The 13,163-nt window shown below is 34.5% G+C and overlaps 1 long non-coding RNA gene across 1 annotated transcript; it reads left to right on the plus strand.

Moving 5' to 3' along the window:
* Positions 1-720: 720 nt before the first annotated feature.
* On the plus strand, positions 721-6,227 carry LOC122605809. The gene is made up of 4 exons (XR_006324724.1): positions 721-899; positions 1,719-1,792; positions 5,233-5,303; positions 6,031-6,227. It is a non-coding gene; the product is annotated as an uncharacterized LOC122605809 (long non-coding RNA).
* The last annotated feature ends 6,936 nt before the right edge of the window (positions 6,228-13,163 follow it).

Here is a 13,163-nt window from a genome sequence, read left to right on the forward strand (position 1 = left end):
AATTATTTATGTAACTCAACTTCTCGAAATAAAATTTTTGGTTCATTGACATTTCACCAAGTTTGATTAGAACTAATTTATAGCTTGAGATCGTATTGAATGATTATAGTTTTTGTTTAGGGCATTTCTAAGGCATTTCACTGTACTAGGGGCAATTATCACTATGCTTTGAATATCTAGGAGGCAGTTTCTCTTAATAAACCTCTAGGGATCGAAACCTAGATAAATATAAGTAAGTAGTCCTAATTGGAGATTGAGGGTTGTTACATCATTACCCCTTAACATCAACTTCGTCCTCGAAGTTTGCTCGTTCACAGGGTTATAAAATGAATAGATTATTAGTCAAATTAGACTTTTGGACTTTAGACTTAGTCAAATTAGACGTATCCTGATGACGTAGACTATTAGCTATCTAGACGAATGCCGAGTCTTAAATATAACTTTAAGTAATTATTTAAAGGTTATATCTTGTATAAAATAAATAGACTGTCTAGACTTAATATTTTTTTTAAGTTTAGTTTGATGAAGTTTTATTGGCTTGTCTTAACTAAAATGAGACGGGGGAAAATACCATTACTTTAAATTATAACCTTGTAGTCATACGGTATTTAATCGTAAGCATTTTACCAAAATAGCGGTATTAAAATATCAAATTGGCCACATGGGCCGGTCGTTGTTTCTTGTGGTGACAAATAAAACACCAAAACACCCCATCTTCTTTTCTTTCTTTGGCTGGTCGAGACGCGCACACACATCCATTTTAGTTTTCTTTTCAATTGGCTTGGACAAAGAAGATCAAAAGCAAAATATTTTTCATTGTTGTAACAAGGATTTCATAGTAATACTAATTAGGGTTTCATCATCATCTTCTTCATTTTTATCGAGAACAACAAAAAGTGGTAAGTAACTAATTTCTCTAAACTTTTGATTTGATTAAATTCCATCTTATGGGTAAATTTTAGTATTGTTAATTGAATTAGATAGACTTGGAAGTGGAATGAGTTTTGACATAGGTTGTTAGATTGATTTTTTATTGGAAATTAGTTTTTGAAATCAAAAAGTGTTGAAGTTGTTAATGGTTAGCGAAATGGAGTTGTTTCAAGGTTCTTAAACATGTTGGTACTTGTTATAATGAAAGGAATTGAGTTGAAAACGATTTGGTTACGGCAAATGGTCAAACACTGCACTTAAAACCCGTTTTCACGAACAACAAGAGCACGGCCTCTGTGCCAAAGCACGGCCTTTTACAGAGGCCGTCCTTTTTCAGAGCACGACCCTTGTGTACGAACCTTGTTGGGAGCACGGCCTTTGACAAGAGCCGTCCTCATCAGCAAAGGTTGTCGTCCTCCTGGAACTTTTGTAACTTTTCCGTTTGGTTAGCCGTCGACTTCTAATGATCCAAAACTTATTTAATAGTCTTATATCATCATAAAAAGGGTATCAAACTTGTTAAAACACACATTTAAACACTTTGATTTTCCATCCAAATTTAGTGACAAAAGATGAACTTGAGTTATGATATAGACTAACTAGTAAGGTGTATATTATGGACACTTGGTAATGACAATGTCAATGATGTTAGTAACTTGAGTCAAATATATATTGAACACTAAATCACATTCTTGGTCATGGCATTCTAGGGTCTATAGCTAAGTAGTTGTACGTAGGATACTTGTTGTCGTGACATTTGATCCTCGCCCTTGGTACTCATATCCTAGGTTTTGGATAGACGTGGAGACTAGACTGCTCATTTTCTCGGACTACTCATACTTTTAGCTCTTTGATCGCTAAGGTGAGTTTATGGCACCCTTTTTCCTTTACTTTGGGCCTGAAAAGCATGTAATGTATACACGACTACTTTATAAATGATTTGTCTTTCTCTATGCCATGAGAATTTGGTAAATGAAATCATTTGTCTTATAATTGCCATGTAACGGCTGTCTGAAAATGTATATACATATCTTATGAAAATTGATTTGTATGTCTTGACTTGCCATGTTATCAGCAGACTAAATTGTTCTTTGTGTTTGACGAACTAAAATGATCCCCCTTATGTAGTTTTACCATTATGAGATTTTAATGGTAGTCTTGTCAGTTTTTGCATCTGACTGTCTTGGTTCTGGTCCGTACCCCGCTGTAAACGGGAAATCCTGCACGAGGCATATTGGTCTTATTGTCGGACTTCGGTCTGTACAATCATTATACATTTGTCGGACTTCGGTCTGTACAGTCATTATATCTTTGTCAGACCTCAATCTTGTAACAACCCTACTTTTTAATATTATATACGTGTTAGTTAGGTTGTCTATGTTTCCGCAAGTCATTGTATACTTGAAGCTAGTAGATAATGCCCCTAAATTAGTAATCTAAAGCCATTGTTAGTGATAAGTTCAATTTAATAAAACACCATTGAACAAAAATTTTTATTGAAATTTAATCTAATTATAAATAATAATATAAGTATTACAAGTTGAGATAAAAATCAAAAATCCTTATAAATGTCCAACAATTTGTACCATCAAGCCAACTAAATAATATTTAGTCATGAAAGATGCCATGAACAACTTAAAAATGTTTCTAACTACTAAAGTACATAAAAGTGTTTAAATAATAATAGTAAAAATGTTTCTAACTACTAAAATACATAAAAGTGTTTAAATAATAATAGTGTACATATATGTCTAATATAAATACAAGTTTATAACTAATAAATAAATGGTAAATTAAAAATACAAATTGTATGTATGAATTCATACACTCATGGCTGCACCTATACATATATATGTCCACAAATTATCTTGGAAAGTTTAAAAGCTAGTAATTATTATGAATGCATGCACTAATACTAATACTTCATACATATACAAATACAAATAATAAAACTAAACACTCTCTTTTGAAATTTGAAGCAAATAATCGGCCACCCCACTTCCCCATAACCGAATTACCAATCAAAAGGTAGCTAGGAGATTTTATCCTTCATTTTTTTTAATACACTTTTGATACAATAACCCTCCAACCTTTCTCACACATAACACCACACTTTTGAACTTCCAAAATACACACATAATCTTCTCTCACATTAAACTCTTCTCCTTCATACTTTCTTTCAATATTTCGGCCAGCAAATCAAGGAGGAAACAAAGATAAAAATCATACTTAAAAGATATATTAATAATAAGGGTTTTAAGTTAGACTATTAAAGGGTTAATTCAAGCAAGGTTTAAGGTTTGTTTAAGGCTTGGATTAAGGGTTGTTTAAGGCTTTGAAGGTCACAAAAATCTGCACCTTTTTCATCATCAAAAACGTGTTCTTCAAGGGTATAATCTTCATCCTCTTTATTAGATTTAATTTGTTTATGTTTATATTAAAAAGATTTTATCAAAAGATCATGTTTTCTTTATGTTGTCTTTTAAAAATACACTTGATGAGGGCAAAGTTGATAGGATCTTTTTTCCCATGCTCATGCATGTTGAATCTATGAAGAAAATCCAAGGATTCAACTAGTTTAAGACCCAAAAGTATAGATATAGATTATATAGCTTTTAAAGTAGTTTTTCCTTTGAAAGATAGGTCATGTTTTTATATATTTTGAAGTTATAGTTTCTGGAAATTTATAAAAATGTGGACTTTTGTTGTTGAAAAGTTAGATCTATAAAAGTTAGCATCAAAAAGTGTTGATATATATTGTTAGTTGTAAGATAATCTTTTTGCATGAAAAGATGGACATGTTTTATATAATTTTTATGTTCATATTTTCTGGAAATTTCTGGAAATTTTTCATAAAAGTATGTTATAATGTGGATGGGTTATAGATGGATGAAGATTTATTGTTAAAAAGTTGAGATAATTGCATGCATGTTAGATTTAAGAAGGTTGAATATTTTGTTTGGATTATGAGATGGTTAGGGACTTGTATTAACTGAAAATATGTTAATCTTGAAGTTAATATTCTGGAAAAATTTATAAAATATCAAAAGTATAAAGCTTGGATCAAAACAAGTTAAAATATGCTTGAAATCGTAAACCGAAAGCTTGTAAAAATGCATTTTGAGCACACACATGCACCATAATATTTTGAGCATGAAATCATGACAAACCTACTGGAAATATGATATAACAAATGTATAAAATGCAAGTCACTTGATGTATGGCAAGAATTAGCTCAAAAATCAACTTTTCGGGTCAATAAATCACTAACCAAAAGCACAAAATTACACATATCACACCACCACCACTATCACGACTTGAACCACCAAAATATGATGAACTTACTGTAATATTTAAGTTAAGAATAAAAATCCATTTTAAAGTACCTTTATAGCTTAAGAAATGAGGCTAAAATCACTATTTCGGTAAACGATTTTCAATTATAAAGTCCTCGATTTAAGCAAGACACAAGAGAGGTTGAATTGATATGAATTTGTGTTGATATAAGTTGCCAAAAAGGCCTGGAATTTTCGGACTAAAACTCTTGTGGTGATTTATAAGAATTTCTATGATTTAATGAATTAAAATGGTAATTAAAAGATATATATATTAATTAATAAATTATATAAACCATGAATCTGATTAAAGCTATTTAACCAATGATAAAAGTGACCAAAAACTACTGGGGAAAAATAATTACAAGCAAGGGAACAAGAACTATACAATTTAAAAGTAATGATTAAGTAAAAGTCACTAATTAATCATTATTATTAAATAAATAGGAATAAGGCACAAATAAATATAAGAATCACAATGTTACAAATAAAGAGGCTTGAAAATCAGTAGATAATCCATCTATAATTATCTATGAATTTTAGAGATAATTCAAGGACTTAAAAATAATTATAAGGAATCATTTAATTAATAAACCAATAAAATAAGTAAATAAATTAATTAAATAATATTAAATTAAATAAGTAATTATAAATCAGTAAGATATATCAACATTAATATTATGAGAACACAAATGTCAAATATGGTTATTAAACAAAGCATGCAATGGAAAATATATATAAAACAAAGTTAAACTACCGAAATTCCAATAACCGAACAAAATCGTATAAATGACCTTTACTACCAAATGTTTTCCAACCAAATGAGGTGAACAACATAATGTACTTGAATTCCATAATTAAACAACAACCAAAGTTGGGCAAGTCTACTAGCATACATCTCATGATCTAGTTTACTAGACATGCAACACACACTTACGTTGTGCATATTTCGAATACCATGGTTTAGGCTTGCTTGAGGAGAGACACCACTAGCCGAGGACCTCACTTTTGATCAGACTTCTTTCACTCTCAATTCAAGTGAGTCATAGACCCCTTTCAAACTATTTTATGCGTTTTAACTATTGGGGTGAAAAGCATGATATATAAGCTAAATTGCTTTTATTATTACATATATATGAAATGATTCTTGATATTATGATTATGAAATGAAATTGTTTCGTATGTTCATTATGATAAATGATTTATATGATGAGCTTGAGTTCTGTCAAACCGCTTTCTTCGGTTCACTACTATTTACTCCGATTATGGAGGCCTGTAGTTAGTTAGTTGCGCAACTCTGTTTCGTCCACCAACCCATTGGTGTAACGGTGGAAGGTTGGTTGCCTTTGTGACAACCTCCACTTCCAGTCCGACCACGGGTGTTCTAGCTACCTTACTTAGGTCGTCTCCATGGCACGACCCCTTTTATATTATTATTATTACGGCACTTGATTGACAGCTTGTGCAAGATTTATTTATTTATTATTGGACTTTGAAAAAATGGTAGTAGTAGTGGCTCAAGCATTTACTCATCTAAGTTAATTGAATTATACCCTTGTGGTTGTATGATAATGATTTTATTATGATTGATTATAGTAAGTTGAACATACGCTTTTCAAATGATATATTGTAGGTATATATGGGAATTTTGGTGACTCTCAAATTTTTGGTTATGATGGGTATATATATACTTTATGTTGTTGGATTAAAAACCTATGAACTCACTCAACTCTCGTAGTTGACACTTTTTCTTCATGCTTTTCAGGTTTAGAGCAGTAGGTTTGCTAATGGACCGCCTCTGGATGTTGTAATTGTTTGATGTTTGAAGGCTTGTAATGCAAACAAGTATCTTTTTAATTCGGATTTGGAATTACGTAACGGTCTTAAACAATTGAATTTGAACTATGTAATCGTTTATTTTGGGATGATTTTAAGACTCCAATTATGATGTTTTCCATTTAATCTTTTGTACCATGTCGTTCTGTGGCATCTCGTGTTTCCGCCGTAGTCGGGGTGTTACAAGTCTGTACAGTCATTATATCCTTGTCAGACTTCGGTCTGTACAGTCTTGTCTTTTATAACTACATATCATTGTGTGCTCACAATGATGACTGATCTTTTAGTCAAACACACTATAAAATCACCAACTATTTCGACAGTTGATCCTCTCAAATTTCATGCTTTTCAGGTAACCAACAGTAAGTCTTGGATTATCTTGGCATTATAGGGCCATTCTTTTGCTTTGGACGTATAATTAGCGTCAGACATTGGAGGACTATTATGTTCTTAGTTCTAATTGTACTACACGGTCCAAATATTTATCTTGTATTAAGTGGGCCCATTTTCATATATGGATGACTTGTATTCGTATTCTGGGTCCACATTTGAACGATTGTACTTGTATTAGACTTGTATTTGGTATTAAATGGATGTAATTTCTATTAGCCTATGGTTAGTACGCAATTATTTGTTAACCCTGTATTTCCGCTACAACGAGGTGTGACAATTGGCTGAAGTTCCATTTGTTTCTGACAAATGGGAAGATGTACTACATTGGCTGATCATCAAATTGAAGTCGAGATCTTTCAAGAATGTGATTGGGAGGTTACTTGTTGCAGCTACGACTTACTTTGTTTGGCAAGAGAGGAATCTACGCCTGTTCACTCATCAGACGAGACCACCTGATGTGATTATTATTCACATTATTTCTACTATCCGACTCAAGTTAGTGACATTTCGATTCAGGAACACTACGGTGGTTGATCATTGGTTGAAAGTGTGGAAGGTGCCACGAGAGATAGCCTTCATTAAAAGATGAAAGTGAGTATCCAGCAGAAGTTTTGTTTATGATAGTTTTGATTTAGTCACATCTTGTAATACTATAGTTTCCAGATAGCATACAACTGGTACTTTTTAGATTCCATGCATATGGCATGTCATATGTATGAACTGGGGAGCATTCAGCTTCTCCACTTGTTTTGTAATGTTTTTTGGTGATGGAATATAATTTAAAGGGGTATCCCATTAACCAAAAAAAAAGAAGATTGAAAATGCGTGCTAGAAAAATTAAAACAAAATATGGTTTGTTGAAGGTAACAAAGAAGGAGCATAAAAAGAAAACATTTGGCTTCATCTTCTAGCATTCACAGAGAAGGGTCGGGTACAATTGATATTGATGACACTTTTGGTACCTCGACGGATTTTGGTGATGAACATATCACACAAACTATCGAAAGTGTGATATTTGATGTTTATATTGATAATCAAGGCACTGGAGATGATGTTGTGCCGGGATGACAACCCTAGGATAGAAGTAGAGAGCTCCCCATTCTCGCATGCACAAAACTCTCCCCACCATTCTGACTCCTCACAACAGGAGTTAGTCTCAGAAATGCACGGGGAACAGCCAAACTCACCACACTCTCCTCATTTGGAGGATGAGAGTGTTGAAACAAGAGATGACCAGCCCCACCTCTCGCCTTTATTTCGTGCACTTGAGTCTAGATCTCCTAGGGACACGAACCTGCAAGCTCAGTTGAGTACTGATTCCGGGACAAGCGAAGGGGGACCCACTTTGTGTGACCCTGTAGGACAGCTTGGAAGTCCTGCCTTAGCTAACATTATGCCAGCTTTAGCCGCAGGCAGCAGCTCTCAAACCGAGACTAAGAGACAGTGTGAACGCCAAGGTGAAACTGCTGTTTCTCAGGATCAACCTGAGACTGTATTAACGGGCATTCTCAGTGACCCCGGTGTTGTTAGTGCTGTTACCCAAAAACAAGTCCCGGATAGTGATTTATCATAGTCTAGGACACAACCCGATTCTGGTTGCAAAGCCACTGAATCTGAAACTGCTGGTGAGGGTTTAACATGAGGAACTGTAGGAAATCCTGAAATAGCTTTGGTTGATTTAGGTCACACCACAAGTGTGCCAACAACCTCCGGGTTGGTTTCACCATCTATTCAAACACCAACACCAACCCAAACAACACAAACACCCCAACAAATTTCATCAACTTCTCACCAACAAGAAAAAGATAACACATATAACCATTTATTACAAATCTTGTAGTTTGATAGGGATATGATAAATATGATTGACAGGGACTGTTGAATGCTTTGGAGTTGAGGGATGGAGAACTTGAGCATGAGCGTCAAGTCAAAGCTTTAAAAGAGCAAGTGCAAAGTCAAAAGAATGAATATGATGCTAAACTTGCTGCTCTTGAAATACGAGGTCACATTTGAAATATGAGATCACATTTGAAATACGAGGTCTCATTTCGACGGGGTCGCAAACTGGGGTATTCTTCCCCAAAATTCATTCTAGAAAACCCTAATCGCTTCTTTCGATCTGAAAATTGTTTTTATCATCAGATTGTACTTTTAGACTCCCTAATATGATGGGAAAACATTACTAAAGTTGGAAACTCAAAAAACGGACTTAAACCCGAAAACCCATTTGAACAAAGTTTATAAAAAGTGTACAAAAATTCTTATATCACAAGATTTTGTTAACGAAATCACACGAAACTTTGACAAAAGATGTAGTATATGATTCTAGACGTTTTGGACGTAAAAAGTTTGATACTTGGCGGGTGTAGTGTGTGTATTAAAAGAAAAACCGAAAAATACAAAAAAAAAGAGCATAAAAAGGGTTTTGATTCTTACATCAAATCTGCCCATAATAGATGTTTGAAATGATGCTTAGAAGGTAGAAAAACTATTTTTGACACTAAATCTAAACAAAAGTAAGGTTGGATTTTATTAAAACTTGTTTATGGGGTAGTAATGGTGAGGTAGTAAAGTGAGGTAGTAAAGGGAATATGGGGTAGCAAAAGTATGTGTGTGTTTTTGTTAGGAGGCTAGGTTGATGGAAAAATGAGTAAGTGTGGAGAATGAGAGTATTTATAGGTAGGGTTAAAGAGAAGGTTTTCATACAATGCCTTAATACTAGGCCGAACCAAATACGATGCGGCCACCTAATTACGAGGCTGGCACAAATACGAGGCTAACTCCAACTACGATGCCAAATAAAAATTACGATGTTGACTTAAATTACGAGTCTGAAACCGATTTACGAGGTCGTATTCACTAAAAACTTTATTTTGACTCGAAAACTTAAATGGTCAACTCACGGGTGTTACAGTCTCCCCAACTTTAGGGAATTTTGTCCCGTATTCGGATTACGCAATACGTTTCATTTCTAGGAAACACGCCTAGTTTTCAAGTATCAAAATGCACACTAGATCTCAAGTAACAAGTTTCCACATTAGGTTTTCAAACATCAAGTCGCAGATGAGGTTGTCAAACAATAAGTCACACATTATGTTCAAGTCAGGTAGTCACACATTAAGTTCGAGTCAGGTAGTTGCACATTAAGTTCATGTCAGGTAGTCACACATTAAGTTCAAGTCTACTTACTAAGCTTCGTGTATCGTGTTAGGCGAATAAGTGTGGATACTTCTGCTTCATTTGATCCTCCCTTTCCCAGATAAACTCTGGGCGTCTACGCGAGTTCCAACGAACTTTTACAATAATATACTTATGCCTATTAAGCTTTTTCACTTCTTGATCCATGATATCAACGGGTTCTTCTTTGAAACTCAGGTTGTCGTCTACTCGTATTTCTTTCAAAGAAACGTATGTCTTCTCATCAGCTAAACACTTCTTAAGGTATAACACGTGGAACACATCGTGTACATTACTAAGTTCTTGCGGAAGTCTCAAACGGTAGGCAACAACACCAACTCTCTCTGTAATCTCAAACGGTCTAATAAATCTTGGTGTAACACCCCAACTAAGGCGGAACAAGGATTATAAATAACATTCACCATAGCTTTATTTAATAAAAATAATTTACAATGTAAAAACATGTGAACCAATTTCCAAGTACAAATGCGTCCACCATACTTGGATATAAAGTCCACAAACCAAATAACAAACACATGAAATAGTAAACTACAATGATCAAGGCGGATTCCATTGCCCATCATAAGGTTTGATATTCAACTCCAAAGTGCAATGCAATCAATTATGATGCATATAAATCCTCAAAGCTTATGCTAATTCCTGAAAAGCATGAAGAAAAAGTGTCAACTACGAAAACGTAGTTGGTTAGCGCATAGGTTTTTATATAAATCTTGGTACATCACCGTTTTAAATACTTAGAAAACCGATTACTATTACATTTCCAAATATCCAAACCATATGATCGACAAAATTTTCATATCATGTTATCAAGTTTCCAAATACCATAATGTCATATCAAGACTTGAAAAAAAGAATCCATAGTAAAATTTCAGGTTTTCTGTGAGTCCACCTAACAAGATGTACACAAGATCAAGATATAACAAGATATAAGGTTAGACAATAATAATCACAAGTTATATCAAGTAACCCGACTGGCAAGTAAATCGAAACTAGATGGGACTAGTTAGAATTATGATCCAGATAATGGATAAGAGTAATAAAGTATGGTTGCTTGAAACTATATAAATTACTAAATATAATCAAGTATTATGGCAATGAGTCAAGATGTATTTTTCAATGTATTTTATTTATTTCCAATAAACAAAATACAAGAGTTATTGCGGAACAAAGATAATCACACTTGTGAAAGTATCTAAACAACCCAGAAATACAAATGATCTATGTAACGAGGAATTACTCGTAAGAATACTTAGAGTAATATCACACGTTGCAATTTCCAAAGTTCCAAGTAGTTTTGCAAGTGTGAGAAGTCTTATATTTATAGGCAAAGCATGTCTTGATGACATGGCAAAAAGCCGTACTAAATATGGTTGGATAGATTTGTAGGACAAATACATAACACGCTTGTTTAAGGTAAAGTATGTCAGTTTCTTGATGTGACTTGACATACTTTATTCCCAACCTTTTTGCTAAAACTTTCCCAATCCCATGTTGATAGTAATTAACCGGGTAAAGGTAGTTAAAGCTGCAAAAAGACTTTCCTCGTAATCAGTGAAAAAGTGTTGTAAGTACTTTTTCACTGAGCCTCTTCAGATTCAACTTCAGGTAAGATCTTCTCTGAGCTCTGCTTCTGAGATGATCTTCTTCCTCAGTCTTCAGTCTTTGACTTTCGTCTGAACATCTTCAGTGTTGGTTGATTCTGAATCTGAAGTGAAGCTTCAATGAGCTATATTCTGAATGACTTCAGAATCCTGAGCAAGCTTTCTTTACTGAGCTTCAACTATTTTGAACAAATTATACTTAGTCGATTTTCGACTTAACAAATTCCCCCTATTTGTTTTAAAATAGTTCATGTATTTTAGACTTCTATCTATACAAGTTTGTAAGTCTAAAAGTACAAGTTTTTGTTTAAGTTGTAAAAATATTTCTAAGGACATCTCATAGATCACGATGCCTTAAGAAAAATTTTCTTGTTTGTTTTCTAACTTAAACTATTTTCTAATAATATGATGTAACTTGCAAGTATATAAAAGATACTGAGATGATTGTTCAGTTACAAGTACAGAAATGAAGTGAAATGGAAAATATTTACAAGTACAAATATTTACAAAGAGATACACTACTTCTTTGCAGGCCTCGAGCCAGAAGGACCTTCAGTAGCTTTTCTCTTAGGAGAGCTGATCTTTCCAAATAGCCTTTCCTCCATCTCAACCTTGGCCTTCATTTTCTGTTGGATCTTCAGCATCCAGGCGCCATTCAGATGAGACTTCGGTTTTCCCTTCAGCGCATTGATCATCTCCTTATGCTCAGAATACCCAAACTTATGCACCGACACTTGCTCATACTCTTCTTCAGCTCTACCTTCTCTTTTCACAGTCAGATTAAACAGCTTCAGACCATCTTCCTTCAGAATTTGCACATCCAGGATCTTTGCAGGATGACACCTGTGTTTCATGTAGTAATCATACTGATCTTTCTCATGTTTATCCTTTACCTGAGCAACTTCTTTGGAAATGGGTATGAATGTAGAGAGGTCATCATCTCGAGCAGTTTTTCTTGAAGTCCTTGGGCCAGTAAGTTTGGGCTTCTGGGGTGGCCTGCAGATTTCCTTTTCAGCTTTCAGAACACTGGACATTATTTCTTTCTTTTTAATCTCCATCTCTTTCTTTCTATTCTTTATCAAGTCTTCAATAGATATCTTGAAAGTGAGATGGTCCAGTTTCTGTTCCAAGGGAGAATACTTCATCCCATATTCATATTCTGCCATATCCACCAAAGCTTTCTGCACTCTTGCGTCATGCTTGATCTTCTGATATCTTTCTTTAGTAAGACCAAGAGCTGCAGCATCCACCAGATCAATGGTACCCATTGCCAAGTGTTGGGCCCTTTCTCTTTCTTGAGTCTCTCTCCACATAATGAATTGATTGGAGACTTGTTTTTGAAGGGCTTCCAACTTTTTCTGATCAGCTTCCAAGTCTGGCAATGGATAACCATGCTCATCCACATTTTCACCAACCACAAAGCCAGAGTCCTTGGCCCCCTTTTTCTTTGGCTCCTCAACCATCTTTGCTTTGCCTTTATCTTTCCTTGATGGTTCAGATGGTTGAGGTTCAGATTGTACCTTTGGTTGTTCCCCCTCATATCCAGATGTCCTTTTGGTTGCTTCAATATGTTCTTGAGAGCTGGCCAGCAACCCAATTGGCACATCACTTCCCCCTTTGGGAATCTTTGCAGGCATTCTTGCATATAAGTCAATAGCCTGTTGCATGCCCTGCAGAGGTTCCCAATTCTGCTGGGAAATACTATCAGAAATTCCCTTTGACATAGTTGCAAACTGAGCTCTTAATCTGAAAGTAGAGTTCAGATTTAGCTTCTCATGCTACAGGACTTCCTTTAGTAACCCCTTGTCTTCTTCAGATAACATACCAGAGGGAGGAGGAGTAACAACTTCAGAAGTTGTCTTGAGCAGGG

This window comes from Erigeron canadensis, chromosome 6 (genome assembly GCF_010389155.1).
Source record: "Erigeron canadensis isolate Cc75 chromosome 6, C_canadensis_v1, whole genome shotgun sequence".
Taxonomy (NCBI): Eukaryota; Viridiplantae; Streptophyta; class Magnoliopsida; order Asterales; family Asteraceae; genus Erigeron; species Erigeron canadensis.